Below are 15,500 nucleotides of genomic sequence, written 5' to 3'. Positions count from 1 at the left end.
GAATAATTATATTGTTTGGTACTTAAAATGTGAGATTAAAATAATTCTTTAGAATTTTAATCTAATAAGACAATCTTTTTCTTTTTTTGTCCATTTGAAAGTAAAACAAAAGTTGAAGTGAAGAAATGAATGATGGAAAGTTAATATTTCTATTACCTGATATACTCTACTCCTCTGAGATTTTATTTGGCTGTTACAATATGTACAAATCTTGAGTTGAGAAAATTAGAAATTTCTATCAAAACCTACTGGGGAGACTATAATCTCGATTGAAGTCAGTGATATTTTTAATCTTGGAGATTCCATTTAATTTAATACAGACGAGATTGTGTAAACATTCCTGTGTGACATCTGTAAAGAAGAGTTATTTTATTTGATTATATAAAAGGAGAAATGAAAGTTTGCTTTTAAAATATAGACCTAGAAAAAAAGGCTTAGGGTTAGTTGTCTACTTCCGCAAAAATGTTTTTTTCCTCACCTGATAGTGGCTTACACTTAATGTGGCAGTCATTATTATTTTTCAGAGAGATGGCATTGGGGATTACTAGATCTCCTTTGATTATCAATGCTTGAGGACTGAGTCAGAATCTTTAAGATGGGGAAATGAAAGTAAATTAGCATTTATTGAACATTGGTTTTGAAGTAAATTTTCTGCTAAGCTTTTTACACATTAGGTGACAGAAACCTTGCAGCACTTCATTGAGCAAATCTCATAAATTAGCCAATACTTAAATAATTACATTGTTTAAAATATATTTCTCATTGCTTCGCATATCTGCTGTATGTCAGATCTACTATATCTGGGCATATGGGTTCTCAAAATGCAAAATAAGGAATAAAGACCATAGGACTTGTCGAAAAAAAAAGGGTTGGCACAACATTTAAAAATTTCCTTACTGACATTAAAAGCAAAGATATGAATCTCATAAAAATGGTAGCACAGTTTACACGTTAAATTGCTAGCAAATGCATAAATACTAAAAATACATCACTTTACCTTGAAAAAAGACCTAAAGTTTGTGGAAGTGAGCTGTGAAAGTATGTACCTTGTGAGTTACTGTGAAGTGGCAGAAGGAGGGTTATTTGAAATCTAACAGAAAGTATTAACACCAGATGTGGATGGGTGTGGCTCAGAGCCTACAGGGTGAAGGTTCCTGGTGAGTGTTTGAGGTGTGTGCCTGTGTGCTGTGCTTTCTTACATGGTTGTAAGATGAAGTGTACTGTGTTCACCCAGAGTTTCTGGCAGATGGAATTCCATATAAGCAAACATGAAATTTGAAATTTAGTATTCTCAAAATTGTTCCATAATAAATCAGTCATGGTGGAGTATATTTGTGTTTTCAAAACAAGTGTTAGACTTTTCTAACTTAGTGGTATAGAGATCACATAGCCTATGCTTAGGTAGCTGGCTGTTCCTTTTACTCTGAAGTGTGGACATTTACTAAGCTAGAGAGAGCTCTGGTTTTCTTGTTTCTAGTACCTGAGATAGTACCACATTCTTTGCTTTCTTAGTTGCTCCTGTCACTGAATGATAACCAAGGAGACAAACTTTTTCTGACTTTGCTTTGTTAGAAGAAGCTTTGTACCCAAAGTGTCAAAAGTTTCAGGCTAAGTCATTAAGTCATTCTAAAGATTTTTGTGAAAGAGCTAAATAATGTTTGTTTGTTTGTTTGTTTGTTTTGGTGGTGGTTATTTCACCATACTGGGATTTTTGTTTTTTATTTTCTAAGTTTTACAGTGGGTAGGAAAATTTGCAGAAATATTTCAGAACTTTAAAAAGGACCATGGAATACATGAAAAGAAAACCATTAGGAAAATAGATCACTCCTTGGATCATTCACTCACTCAGCCTTCGTGGAATGCCTACTAGTGGACTGGGCTCATGCTACATGTTGGGGACATAGCAGTACCCTGTTCCCATGGAGCATTCTGGTGGCAGATCATTACTAGACTAATAAGATAATTTTGGATAGTGATAAGTGTTGGGAATAAAATAAAATCAGGGGATATGACAGTGACTAGGGATGGAAGCACTTTCATTGAGATAAAGAGGAAAAGCCTCTTTTAGATGACATCTGAGGGGACCCTCAATGACAAGAACTCAGTTTTAGAGAGAACAGCTGATGGATGCCTTGGAAGGAGCTTGGCATGTATGTGTGAGGAAAGGAAAAAGAAAGAACAGTACAATTGGAATACGATCAGCACAGTGGGAAGCAGGATGTGAGGAGATCAGAGAGAGAAGTAAGACTGTATTGTGGAGGGACACAGGGTTTTTTACTCCAAGGACAGAGGAAATCTATGGGGGTCTTACGCAGAAGACGGTCGTGAGTGAACTTCAGATTGTAAGGGATCCCTCTAGCTACTCTGTGGAGAAGAGATAAGGGCAGAAATGAAAACAGAGATACCCATTTGGGGCGCCTGCAGAAGTCTGACCCAAAGAGGATCTGGAGGTAGCCCAGGTGGAGGGGCAGTTGTGAGGGTAGGCAGTTTTGAGTTACTTGCTGATGGAAAGGATATGAGGTAGAAAGGAAAAGAAGAATCAAACATGGTTTCCACGTGTTTGGAGAGAGCAATGGTAAGTAGTGTTTTAAAACCAAGGAAAATACTATACATTTTTTAAGTGCAATTTTGAAACAGTTTTAATCCTAAAAAGAGGATGCCTGGTATGGATAGACACAGAGATTCAGCGCTGGAAAGTGTAGGTTTGAATCCTGACTGTGCTTTTTTTGTTGTTGTTACTTAGCCTTTTTATGACTCAGTTTACTTTTCAGTTGAAAAGGAAAACAATACTTACATGCCCTACTTAACAGATCAGATTAATGAGATACATGTGAAAGCACCTGCCGATGGTGGAGCACATGTATTAGTACTTGCTGTATTGTAGTTGTAATCCATTATGAACTTTAGTTTTAGGTGTTTGGTGTATTTTTTTGATGAATTGGCCTCCTCCTTATGTTTTCTTTACTTTATGTCTTGTTTATGTTATCCTCACTGTATATATTATTTTCTGTTTCATATTTTTATTTGCTTTATTTTGTTTTTGTATTTTTTTGTATTTTAGGAGAGGGTATATTTTGGTTCTACTTGGCTGCTTTTACATTTATACCTTTATAAGATTCCCTTAGTCTCCTTTTTTAAAAAATTTATGCTTTTACTATTTGTCAGCTTTAAATCCTCTGGGTCTCACTATATGTGAGGCAATGAAGAGCTTATTTATTCTACTTTCCTTTTTTTCCTATCTCTTTTCCTCATCTTTTTATTTTTACTTTATGAATATATCATTTTATATACTATTCAACTCTTATCAACAGCTTTGTTTTAAATTTAGTTCTATAATATAGTTAATATTCACCTGTAGACTTTTTAATTGAGGTTTTCCCAATCATCTCTTAGTTAGATGAAGGACATTGTCTAGTAGATTCTTCAGGAATGCTTGTGGAAATATTTCCTAAGTTCTTATATGTTTAAACTGTTTATCTAAAACCTTGACATTTGACAGACAACTTGACTACATATAAAATCCTTGATTCATACCTTCTTAAGTTTCTTGAAAACGTTGCTCTGCTGTTGTCTTACTTGTATCTTGCTGATGCCAATCTGATTTTCTTTCCATTGACTTGGTCCCTCTGCTTGGAGATCCAAGGATTCTTTATCTTTAAATCAAAATTGTTTTACCAGGCTATGTCTCTGTTAACTATTCTTGAACACTTTTCTCTGGTACATGGTTTCAGCATGTAGCTTGATATTTTCTTTTTGTCTTAGTTTGCCAGGCTGCTGTGAGAAACATCACACAGTGGATTGCTCTAAACACTGGAATTTATTTTCTTAGGGTTTCAGAGGTTTGAAGGTATATTTCCTCCTGGGGTAGTGAGTAGCTTTCTAATCTATCTCGTCATGATCCTTTGTTCTCCTGTCATATGGAGATATCCTTTTCTCTCTTTTGGGTTCCCACTGACTGCCACTAGCAGATTGTGAAATGGTTTAGAACAAGGAAATGGGGGTGGCATAGTGTCTTAGTTTGCCAAGCTGCTGTCACAAACCACAAACTGGTTTTGGCTTAATGAGTAATTTATTGGCTCAGGGCTTCAGAGGGCAGAAGTCCAAATGTAGGCGATGGCAAGACTATACTTTCTCTCTGAAATCTACAACATTCTGATTCTGCCTTGTTAGAATCTTTGTGGTTCCTTAGCTTGTATTTTAGCCTTGTGTCTCATGGTGATGTCCTCTTTCTTATACTCTGTTCCCGCTGACTTCCTGCTTCTTCCTGTGACTTTTTCCTTTTAAGGCTTTCAATAAGCCGAATTAAGACCTCCTTCATTCTGTTTGGCTACACCTTAACTAAAATATGAACTTCCAGAGGTCCTGTTTACAATGATTTTCACACCGATATGGAGATAGAGTAAGATTGAAATGTCTCAGTGGGGTACATAATTCAAACTACCATACTTTTAATTTAATTCAAGAGGTTTTCTTGAATTGCAGTTTTGAGTATTTTTTTCTTTTGTTCCATTCTTCAGAACTCTTTGCCTTTTGGATCTTTGCCTTTTCTCTGTATTTGTTACTTTTTCTTTGATTCTTTCTGCCTCTCTTCATTTCTGTTTCATTTGCTTGAGAAGTATCTCCATTTTCTTTGTCTCTTCAGATCATACCTGCTTCTCTAGAGCATCTTGTAATTTAGTCTTCATTTATTAGATGATTTTGTGTTTCTCTTTGGTTTCTTTCTTAAGTTCAGTTTGTTTCCATTTTACATGTCCCTGCTGTTTACCCAGTCTATTCTAAAGTTTTGAATTTTTCGTTTGGAGTGTTCTTTAGTATCTGCATTTATTTGGTTATTTTAAATTTGTGATGGAGTATTGTATTACAACATTCCTCTGTTTTATGACTAGGGTTTTTGGTATATTTTCATGTCAGAAAGTTTTTTACTTTTTTATTCCTTTTAACTTGGTAAAGGTTCTTTTTTTTTTTAATTTTGTATTGCTCATAGGTTTACTTATAAATAGGATGCAGATATACACGATATTTCAGGAACCTCTAAGCTAAGAATGCCTCTTCATCCCTGCTGTCTTTCCCAGACTCTTTTTGAAACTCAGCCTGGGCTCTCTAGGCAAAGCCTAGTTTCTCACAGGAAACCCTACTGGGTTCACTGGTTGGGCTTTCACTGTTTCTCGTTTACACCTGCTGGTCCCATTTCATCATGGACAGTGGGCTGTGAGCCTTCTGCCTAGTCATTTGTGTCCAGATCAAATTCGGATTCAACTTTTTGGTGGTGTTACTTCAGAAAATAGCTAGTTTTCCAAACAGCGTCTGACCTATCCTTGATGTGATTATACTTGTGGAGCTAGGAGTTGTGGTTCATCTGCAGTGTAGCCTTCAGATATTAATTGGGAGATCTTCTTGTCTGTCTTTTTCAGTTTCTGAATGTCAAACTGAAGAGAATCCTCACTGGTCTTACCAGCCTGGTCAGACTTGGTAGATGGCCAAGAGAATCGCAAGGTCCTGAGGCAACTTTTGAAAAGTTCTGGAGAGGATTCTGAGGGGAAAGGCTGGTTGGATCTCAAGTCCACTTTGGGAGAAAAGGGGTACTGTGGGGGGTGTGTGGGAGGAGGAGCATTGGGAAGTAGAAGTGACTCAGACTGGATCCAGCTGAGAGAGGTGGAGATAGGCTCCTGGGATCAGGGAAGGAAACTTTGATGAAGAGGAATTTCTTATTGGGTGGGGGGAGTGTCTGGAGGATTGGATAGGGATCTCTGGAGGTGACCTCTGGTGGGACACTGCGGGACAGGCAGGCAGTGTTCTTCAAATGAATGAGAAAGTCTGGGCCAGAGTTGTTAAGAGTAAGGAAAGGGACTATAAGGGGCTGTGCCTTCCCCGACTCCTCTTCTCACCTATCTCTTGAGCCGTGGAGTCTGGGGTTTTGGGGGTCTATAGGACAAGATGATCCAGGGCAAGAGCCAGAGACTGGCCTTAAGTCTGCTGGGTCACTGGAACCCTGGGCTAGAGATTAAGAGTTTTGGCTTCCTTTTTCTTATCATGTTATTTGGGATGGATTTTACCAGCAGTACATGCAGTTTTGTTTGGGGGTGGGATTTGGGTGGCTTACTCAGGCTCCTAGTTCAAGAGTAGTACCCTTTTTGGTTACTACAATGAAATGCAGTTTTTAAAATAAATGGCCTCTCTCACTTAACAGTTCTATTTCATTTTAGTAGGGTCCTTATGTTCAGTTGCTTCCTTTCCCTTTACCATCATATCTTCAAGTGACACCTCCTTCTAAGGTGCCCTCACTTCCAGAAGCCTTGTCTTGCTTAGACTACTAACTTTAGGTCTGTACATTTTTTAGGCCTCTTCTTTTTGACTCCACAGTAGCTATTGCTCTCATGCATCATGTGTCACATCTCCTCTTAGTACTTCCTCTCAGCATAGTGCTCTCTCTCTCTCCTTTTGTAAATGAATTCAAGTTAATCTTACAAGTATTTGACCACCATTAGGACTCTGCTGTATTCTGTTCTCTTTTGGACGTTCCCGATTGGAGCTTCTGGTCTTGGGTGTTTATGCATATACATGTAAATTGGAGTTTGTAGTGGTCTGATCTCCTTATAAAGCTGTGGGGGTGGGACATGGATGATATTATTTGCTCTTATTCTTGACCTCTGATTTTTAGGAGGATTTTTGAAATGTTTAGAAATTAAGGTGTAGACAGTACGCTGTGGGGACTTGATTTTTGTTTTTATGTGCTATGTATGAAAATAATAGGCTTGCTTTAAAATAATTTGCAACCCAGTCTTTATGTAAATTGAATAAGTGGCTCTACCTCTGTTACTCCATCCCCATGTCCTCTACACTGTTCCCTTTAAACTCTTTTCTGGGGGTGTTTCTCCTTCAAATACTTTGTGAGGTTCTATTATATAGTTGACTCTTAGTTATATGTACATACCTTGAATTTTACTGGATTTTAGTCCTATTCCTTACAGTAAGGTTCAAAGCTTTTAGCACTCCTTTAGCAGAGTTCTACTTGTACTAGATAGGATTGCTGAGTCCTTTAACTTTCTCTTCTCAAGTGATGTAATTTAATGCTGAAAAAAAAAAACATGGCACGTTTTATGATGCATTAGCACAGGTATAAGTATCCTGAAAGCAGGTGGTGATTGTCATACTTAATTCTGCTGTTGTAAGACCATATGTATAATTTCCACATGGTGTAAAATTCCTGCAGACTTTTCTTACCTGTTTTATTCTATTACTTTTTTTTTTTTGCTTAGCTATGTACTGTTTTTTAATTTTTTTTTTGTTATATAGTATAATATATATACAAAGCCAGGAAATAAAAAAGCAATAGTTTTCAAAGCACCCTTCAGCAAGTGGTTACAAAACAGGTGCCAGTGTTTGTCATGGGCTACCATACGATCCTCTCATGTTTTTCCTTCCAGCTGCTCCAGAATATAGGAGGCTAGAGGGCCTAAATATTTTTTTATTATCACAATTAACTTTTTTCCTTCTTTTTTTGTGTGAAAAATAACATATATACAAAAAAGCTATAAATTTCCAAGCACAGCACCACAATTAGTTGTAGAAAATATTTCAGAGTTTGACATGGGTTACAATTTCACAATTTTAGGTTTTTACTTCTGGTTGCTCTAAAATCCTGGAAACTAAAAGAGATATCAATTTAATGATCTGGTATTCGTATTCATTTGTTAAATCCTGTCTTCTTTGTATAACTCCACCATCACCTTTGATCCTTCCATACCTCTCTTTAGAGGTGTTTGGGCTATGGCAGTTCTAAATTTTTGATGTTGGGAGTGTCTGTCACTAATATGGGGTAGGAAGATGAAACTATCTGATGTTCTGGACAGGCTGGGCTAGGTTTTAGGACTTACCTGGACCAGGAACCCATCTGGAGGTTATAGGTTTCTGGGAAGTTACTCTAGTTTGCCTTGTGGAATCTTACATATTGCCCTAAGTGTCCTTTAGGATTGACTGGAATAGTCCTGGTTGGGGGTTGGAAGATTACGGTAGTTGGCAGGGTCTAACTGAAGCTTGCATAACAGCACCCCCAGAGTAGCCTCTTGACTCTATTTGAACTCTCTCTGCTGTTGATACATTATTAATTACACTTCTTTTCCTCCTTTTGGTCAGGATGTAATTGTTGATCCCACAGTGCCAGGTCTGGATTCTTCCCTGGGAGTCTTCTCCCATATCACCAGGGAGACTTTCACTCCTAGATATCATGTCCCACTTAGGGGAAGGGCAATGATTTGACTTGCAGAGTTTAGTTTAGAGAGACCTAGTCCACATCTGAGCAACAACAGAGGTTCTCCAGAAGTAACTCTTTTTATTTTTTATTTAAAAAATTTTATTAGTAAAACCAATCAACACAGAATATGAACGTTCTTTTTTATCACATAGTTGTATATTCATCATCATGATCATTTCTTAGAACATTTGCATCAATTCAGAAAAAGAAATAAAAAGAAATCAGAAAAAAAAATTCATAGATACCGTACCCCTTACCCCTCCCTTTCATTGGTCACTAGCATTTCAGTCTACTAAATTTATTTTAACATTTGTTCCCCCTATTATTTATTTGTTTTTAATCCATATTTTTACTCATCTGTCCATAAAATAGATAAAAGAAGCATCAGACACAAGGTTTTCATAATCACACAGTCACGTTGCTAAAGCAGTAACATTATACAATCGCTTTCCAGAAACAAGACTACTGGAACACAGCTCTACATTTTCAGGCATTTCCCTCCAGCCTCTCCAGTATACCTTAACTAAAATGGTCATATCTATATAATGCATAAGAATAACCTCCAGGATAACCTCTTGACTCTGTTTGAAATCTCTTAGGCATTGACACTTTATCTCATTTCTCTCTTCCCCCTTTTGATTGAGAAGACTTTCTCAATCCCTTGCTGCTGAGTCCCAGCTCATTGTAGGATTTCTGTCCCACGTTGCCAGTAAGGTCCAAGCACCTGGGAGTCATGTCCCACATAGAGGGGGAGGGCAATGAGTTTGCTTATCATGTTGGCTGAGAAAGGCCACATCTGAGCAACAAAAAAGGTCCTCTTGGTAACTGTTAGACTTAATTTTAAGTAGGCTAAGCCTGTCCTTTGCAGGGTTAAGTTTCATATGAACAAACCCCAGGATTGGGGGCTCAGCCTATTGCTTTGATTGTCCCCACTGCTTGTGAGAATATCAAGAATTCTTCACTTGGAGAAGCTGAATTTTCCCCCTTTCTCACCATTCCCCCAAGGGGACTTTGCAAATACTTTTTTATTCACTGTTCAAATCATTCTGGGATTTATCAAGGCATCACCCTAGACAAACCTACAAAATCTCATGCCCTACTCAAGGTTCCATGTACTTATGGTGTTCAATTAAGCTGTCCACATAAGTCAGAAGTAACTCTTAAGTATGCCTATAGGTAGTCTAAGCTTCTCTGCTACCTGCATAAACTTCACAAGAGTAAGCCTGAGGGCATGGCCTTTTGATTTGGATATCCCTAATGTTTGACACAGTATCAGGGGTTTCCCTGATGGTAAGGTTTAATAGTTCCATAGTCTCTCTGCCCTCCCTCAGGGGACTTTGCCAATACTTTTTGATTATCTGCTTGATGTACTCTAGGAGGTTTTCAGGCATTACAATAATCTATACAGGATTAAAGGACCTCTTTTTCTGTGCTTCCTGTGTTTCAGTTGTTCAAATGAGCTATACAGATAGGTTGAATTAGATTATGCACTGCAGAAAATTTCAGTTCCAGAGCAAATAAACCTTTCTTCCATTGGACTCAAGAAGTATATGTAGTTCCAGAATATAGACACTGTCTTCCTTACCCCTAGGTTCTGAATTACTTTAACCCCAACCTGTTCGGCTTCATTCTTATCTCTAAATATCAGATTATATGTATATAAAACAGCCTCTCAGAATCCGGAAATAATAATCACCACTCTGGACTTAATGTGTCTACTCTAAAAACTTACAATCTAGGCCCCTGTTTTCTTATGTAAGCATTTTTTTAAAGATGACCATACCATTGTTTTTCTTTTACTATTGTTACTTTTTAAAGTTAATATAGCTTTTGTTTTGTGAAATACATAACTATAGATTTTTTTGATTGCCTTGTTTTGAAAAATAAAAATTTAGCAACCTCATTTCAGTTCTCCAGTTCATTTTAAAAAAAATTTTACTAGTTTTATAAAATCCAGAAATATGGGAACAATACTATATCAATATCGGAGGGTGACTTAGAACGTCAGAGGGACTTAAAACTTTCATGTAAGTAGCAACTTAAAAAACAAAGATGTTTCTCTTGAATGAGAGAAAATTGAAATCTTACAGCTTGAATTAGTAAACAGAAGTTAGAGAGAGAGGTGTGTGGCTAAGTACACCTAAGAACTTTTTAGTAGTTACTTAGAAATAAAATGGATTGTAGTACAGATAGGTAATAAGAGAAGGACCTGGGCACCAGACATGAGCTGTGTGACTGCTTGCTGCAGATGACAGTTAAGATCCCTTCCAACTAAGAGATTCTACAAAATAGGTTTGATTTCTTTAAAAGTCTTATCTCATTTTTTTTTTGCACGTGATCCCGGGTGTCTGGCATGGCAGTTGAGAATTCTACTAGTGAGCCACTGTTGCACTGCCCTCATTGGGTTTTATTTAGTCTTTATTATAGGAGTAAGACAAACTCATTTTAAAAATTGATAGAGACTTCCGGAGAAGATGGCGGCTTAGTAAGACGCGCGGGTCTTAGTTCCTCCTCCAGAAAAGCAACTAAAGAAACAGAAACAATACGAAACAGCTCCCGGAGTCACGACAGAGACCAAAAAGACAGCGTACCCCATTCTGGAACAGCTGAATGGGCAGGGAGAATCTGCTGCGGTGAGCTACCCAAGGGGCACGCGTTTTCCCGGCCGGGGCGGCTGGCGACTGGGGTCCCCTCCACGCACGTGGCTCCCCGGCCTGACTGGGAACGTTGGATAGCGGGGCCCTCCCGTCACGCTTGGCGTTTCGGGCCAGCTGGGCAATTAGGACCGGCACTCTCCCAAGCCGCGGCGGCCAGCGACCCCCGCCTCCACATGCGGTTTCCCAGCCGACTGCCGTGCAGACAGAAGAGCACCACGAGCACCACCTACTGGGCAGAAAAAGAAAAACAGAGCCCAGAGATTTCACAGAAAAAGCTTTCAACCAGCTGGGTAACACACCCAGGGAAATCTGATCAAATGCCCAGACACCAGCAGAAAATAATGGATGACGCTCGGAAAATTGAAGATATGGCCCAGTCAAAGGAACAAACCAATAGTTCAAATGAGATACAGGAGCTGAGAAAACTAATGCTGAATATACGAACAGAAATGGAAAAATTCTTCAAAAACCAAATCAATAAATTGAGGGAGGACATGAAGAAGACATGGGCTGAACAAAAAGAAGAAATAGAAAATCTGAAAAAACAAATCACAGAACTTATGGGAGTGAAGGACAAAGAAGAAAAAATGGAAAAAACAATGGATACCTACAATGGTAGATCTAAAGAGACAGAAGCTACAATTAGTGAACTGGAGGATGGAACATCTGAATCCCAAAAAGAAACAGAAACTATAGGGAAAAGAATGGAAAAACTTGAGCAGGGGATCAGGAAACTGAATGACAATATGAAGCGCACAAATATACGTGTTGTGGGTGTCCCAGAAGGAGAAGAGAAGGGAAAAGGAGGAGAAAAACTAATGGAAGAAATTATCACTGAAAATTTCCCAACTCTTATGAAAGACCTAAATTTACAGATCCAAGAAGTGCAGCGCACCCCAAAGAGAATAGACCCAAATAGGCGTTCTCCAAGACACTTACTAGTTAGAATGTCAGAGGTCAAAGAGAAAGAGAGGATCTTGAAAGCAGCAAGAGAAAAACAATCTGTCACATACAAGGGAAACCCAATAAGACTATGTGTAGATTTCTCAGCAGAAACCATGGAAGCTAGAAGACAGTGGGATGATATATTTAAATTACTAAAAGAGAAAAACTGCCAACCAAGACTCCTATATCCAGCAAAATTGTCCTTCAAAAATGAAGGAGAAATTAAAACATTTATAGACAAAAAGTCACTGAGAGAATTTGTGACCAAGAGACCAGCTCTGCAAGAAATACTAAAGGGAGCACTAGAGTCAGATACGAAAAGACAGAAGAGAGAGGTATGGAGTAAAGTGTAGAAAGAAGGAAAATCAGATATGATATATATAATACAAAAGCCAAAATGGTAGAGGAAAATATTATCCAAACAGTAATAATACTAAAAGTTAATGAACTGAATTTCCCAATCAAAAGACATAGAATGGCAGAATGGATTACAACCCAGCAATACCACTGCTAGGTATCTACTCAAGGGACTTAAGGGCAAAGACACAGACGGACATTTGCACACCAGTGTTTATAGCAGCATTATCTACAATTGCAAAGAGATGGAAACAGCCAAAATGTTCATCAACAGACGAGTGGCTAAACAAACTGTGGCATATACCTACGATGGAATATTATGCAGCTTTAAGACAGACTAAACTTATGAAGCATGTAATAACATGGATGGACCTAGAGAACATTATGCTGAGTGAGTCTAGCCAAAAACTAAAGGACAAATACTGTAAGGTCCCACTGATGTGAACCGACATTTGAGAATCAGCTTGGAATATATCATTGGTAACAGAGACCAGCAGGAGTTAGAAACAGGGTAAGATAATGGGTAATTGGAGCTGAAGGGATACAGACTGTGCAACAGGACTAGATACAAAAACTCAAAAATGGACAGCACAATAATACCTAAGTGTAATGTAACTATGTTGGAACACTGAATGAAGCTGCACCTGAAATATGGTTTTTTGTTTGTTTGTTTGTGTGTTTGTATCTTTTGTTTTTGTTTTTTTTCTTTTTCCTTTTTATATATATATATATTATTAGTATTATTATTTTAATTCTCTTCTCTATATTAACATTCTATATTTTTTTCTGCTGTTTTGCTAGTTCTTTTCCTAAATCGATGCAAATGTACTAAGAAATGATGATCATACATCTATGTGATGATACTAAGAATTACTGAGTGCATTTGTAGAATGGAATGATTTCTAAATGTTGTGTTAATTTCTTTTCTTTTTTTTTTGATTAATAAAAAAAAATTGATAGAAGGATAAAAATCATCCTTAGAATTTTTTTCATAGTTAAAATAGTTTTGCCAGAAATTATATGATACCAAAAAGACAACATTTTCTGCAAATGGAAGCCATAGCCAAAATAATTTTAAGAAAGGAAATGATAAAGGTAGTTTTTTTAAGAGATTTTTCTGTCTTTTCAAAAAGCATTTTCTAATTAAAGTATAGATTACCTGCAGTCAAATGTACAGGTCTTAAGTGTACTGATTCTATGAGTTTTCGCAGATGCATACACCCATGCAACCCATACCCTTTCAAGATAGGGAACATTTTCATCACCCCAAAAACTTCCCTTGTTCCCCTCGATTGTATATTTTAGTTGTTTCTGTTTTCATGTTTGTCTGTAATCAGTAAAACTGGTTACATCTTTATCTAAACATTTTCCTTATTTGCTTACTTCGGTCCTTTATATAATTTGCATTTAATCCTCACCCAAAACCTGCAGGGCAGGTAATGACCCCAATTTGCAGGTGACAACACTGGAGCTCAGGTAGATATAGTGAGGCTGATGATATGAAGTTATTAAGTGGTTACTGAGATTTGAACTCTAGATCAGTGTGATCCAATAGAATTTTTTGTGATAATGGAAATGTTCTATGTCAGGGTTGTCCAGTATGGTAGTCACTAGCTACACCTGCGATGTTAATTCAAATTAATATAAATGTTAAATAGCCACAATTCTAGACTCTGGCTCTTAAGGCTCTGTACACCCTTCCTCCATATCTTTTTGCCTCTTTAGGACCTATAAAATGGCAGTGTAGTCAGAGTTCTCTAGGGAACAACCAACAGGAAATATCTGTAAATGTAAGATTTTATAAAGGCTTCTCATGCAACTGTGGCAGTGCACAAGTCCAAGTTCTGTGGGGCAGGTTGCAGGCTGACAGCTTCAGTGAAGGATTTCAGTGAATCCTCCAGGAGAGACCTGCTGACTGTAACAGAAGGAGAGAGTCTTTGTTCTGACTTCCCCTTTACAGCCTTTAGCTCATTAGATAAAACATCACTAATTGCAGAGGACACTCCCCTTGGTTGACTGCAGATGTCATCAGCTATGGATACAATCAGGATTCTGGTGATTTAATAAACCACCCTTCTGGTTTATTAACTAGTCATGAAATGTTCTTGCAGTAACAGGCCATTACTTGCTTGACCAGGCAACTGGGCACCATCTCCTGGCTAAGTTGACCCATGAACCTAATCATAATGGCCCATCCCTTGTCAACTTGGCAGCTGTACGCGTCACCTTAAACCATACCTGATCTCTATTAGAACACAATAACAGACATTTTTTTGCCTAACAATACTCAACTGTCCTGCATACAACCGTTTCCGGTTTACTAAAGCTGCTGGAATGCAATATACCAGAAGTGGTTTGGCTTTTATAAAGAGGATTTATAAAGTTATAAATTTACAGTTCTAAGACTATAAAAGTGTCGAAACTGAGGTATCCACGAAAAGATAGCTTGATTCTGAGGAAAGCCTGTAGGCATCTAGGGATTTCTATGTCACATGGGAAGGCACATGGCAACATCTACTGTTCTTTCTTGGCTACTGTTGTCAAACTGCTCTTTTAGGTCCTGTGCATTCTTTTTTTTTTTTTTTTTTTTTTTTATTAATTAAAAAAAGAATTAACAAAACAATTAGAAATCATTCCAATCTACATGTACAATCAGCAATTCTCAATAACATCACATAGTTGCATATTCATCATTTCTTAGTACATTTGTATCGATTCAGAAAAAGAAACAAAAAGACAACAGAATAAGAATTAAAACAATAATAGAAAGAAAAAAAACAAAAACAAAACAAAAAAAAAAACAAAAACAAAAAACCTATACCTCACATGCAGCTTCATTCAGTGTTTTAACATAATTGCATTACAATTGGGTAGTATTGTGCTGTCCATTTCTGAGTTTTTATATCCAGTCCCGTTGTACAGTCTGTATCCCTTCATCTCCAATTATCCCTTCTCTTTTTTTTTTTTGTTTTTTTAATTAACGGAAAAAAAGAAATTAACCCAACATTTAGAGATCATACCATTCTACACATGCAATCATTAATTCTTAACATCATCACATAGATGCATGATCATCATTTCTTAGTACATTTGCATTGGTTTAGAAGAACTAGCAACATAACCGAAAAAGATATAGAATGTTAATATAGAGAAAAAAATAAAAGTAATAATAGTAAAATCAAAACAAAACAACACAAAACAAAACAAAAACCTATAGCTCAGATGCAGCTTCATTCAGTGTTTTAACATGATTACTTTACAATTAGGTATTATTGTGCTGTCCATTTTTG

At 37.3% G+C, this 15,500-nt stretch overlaps 1 protein-coding gene across 7 annotated transcripts in view; it reads left to right on the top strand.

The window, feature by feature from the left end:
* The window catches only part of NAA15 (N-alpha-acetyltransferase 15, NatA auxiliary subunit), a 133,585-nt gene that overhangs the window by 9,992 nt on the left and 108,093 nt on the right, over positions 1 to 15,500 (top strand). The window lies entirely within an intron of this gene.

This window comes from Tamandua tetradactyla, chromosome 22 (genome assembly GCF_023851605.1).
Source record: "Tamandua tetradactyla isolate mTamTet1 chromosome 22, mTamTet1.pri, whole genome shotgun sequence".
Classification (NCBI taxonomy): domain Eukaryota; kingdom Metazoa; phylum Chordata; class Mammalia; order Pilosa; family Myrmecophagidae; genus Tamandua; species Tamandua tetradactyla.
The sequence above is the reverse complement of the archived record's forward strand: the minus strand, read 5'-3'. Positions and strand labels throughout refer to the sequence as shown.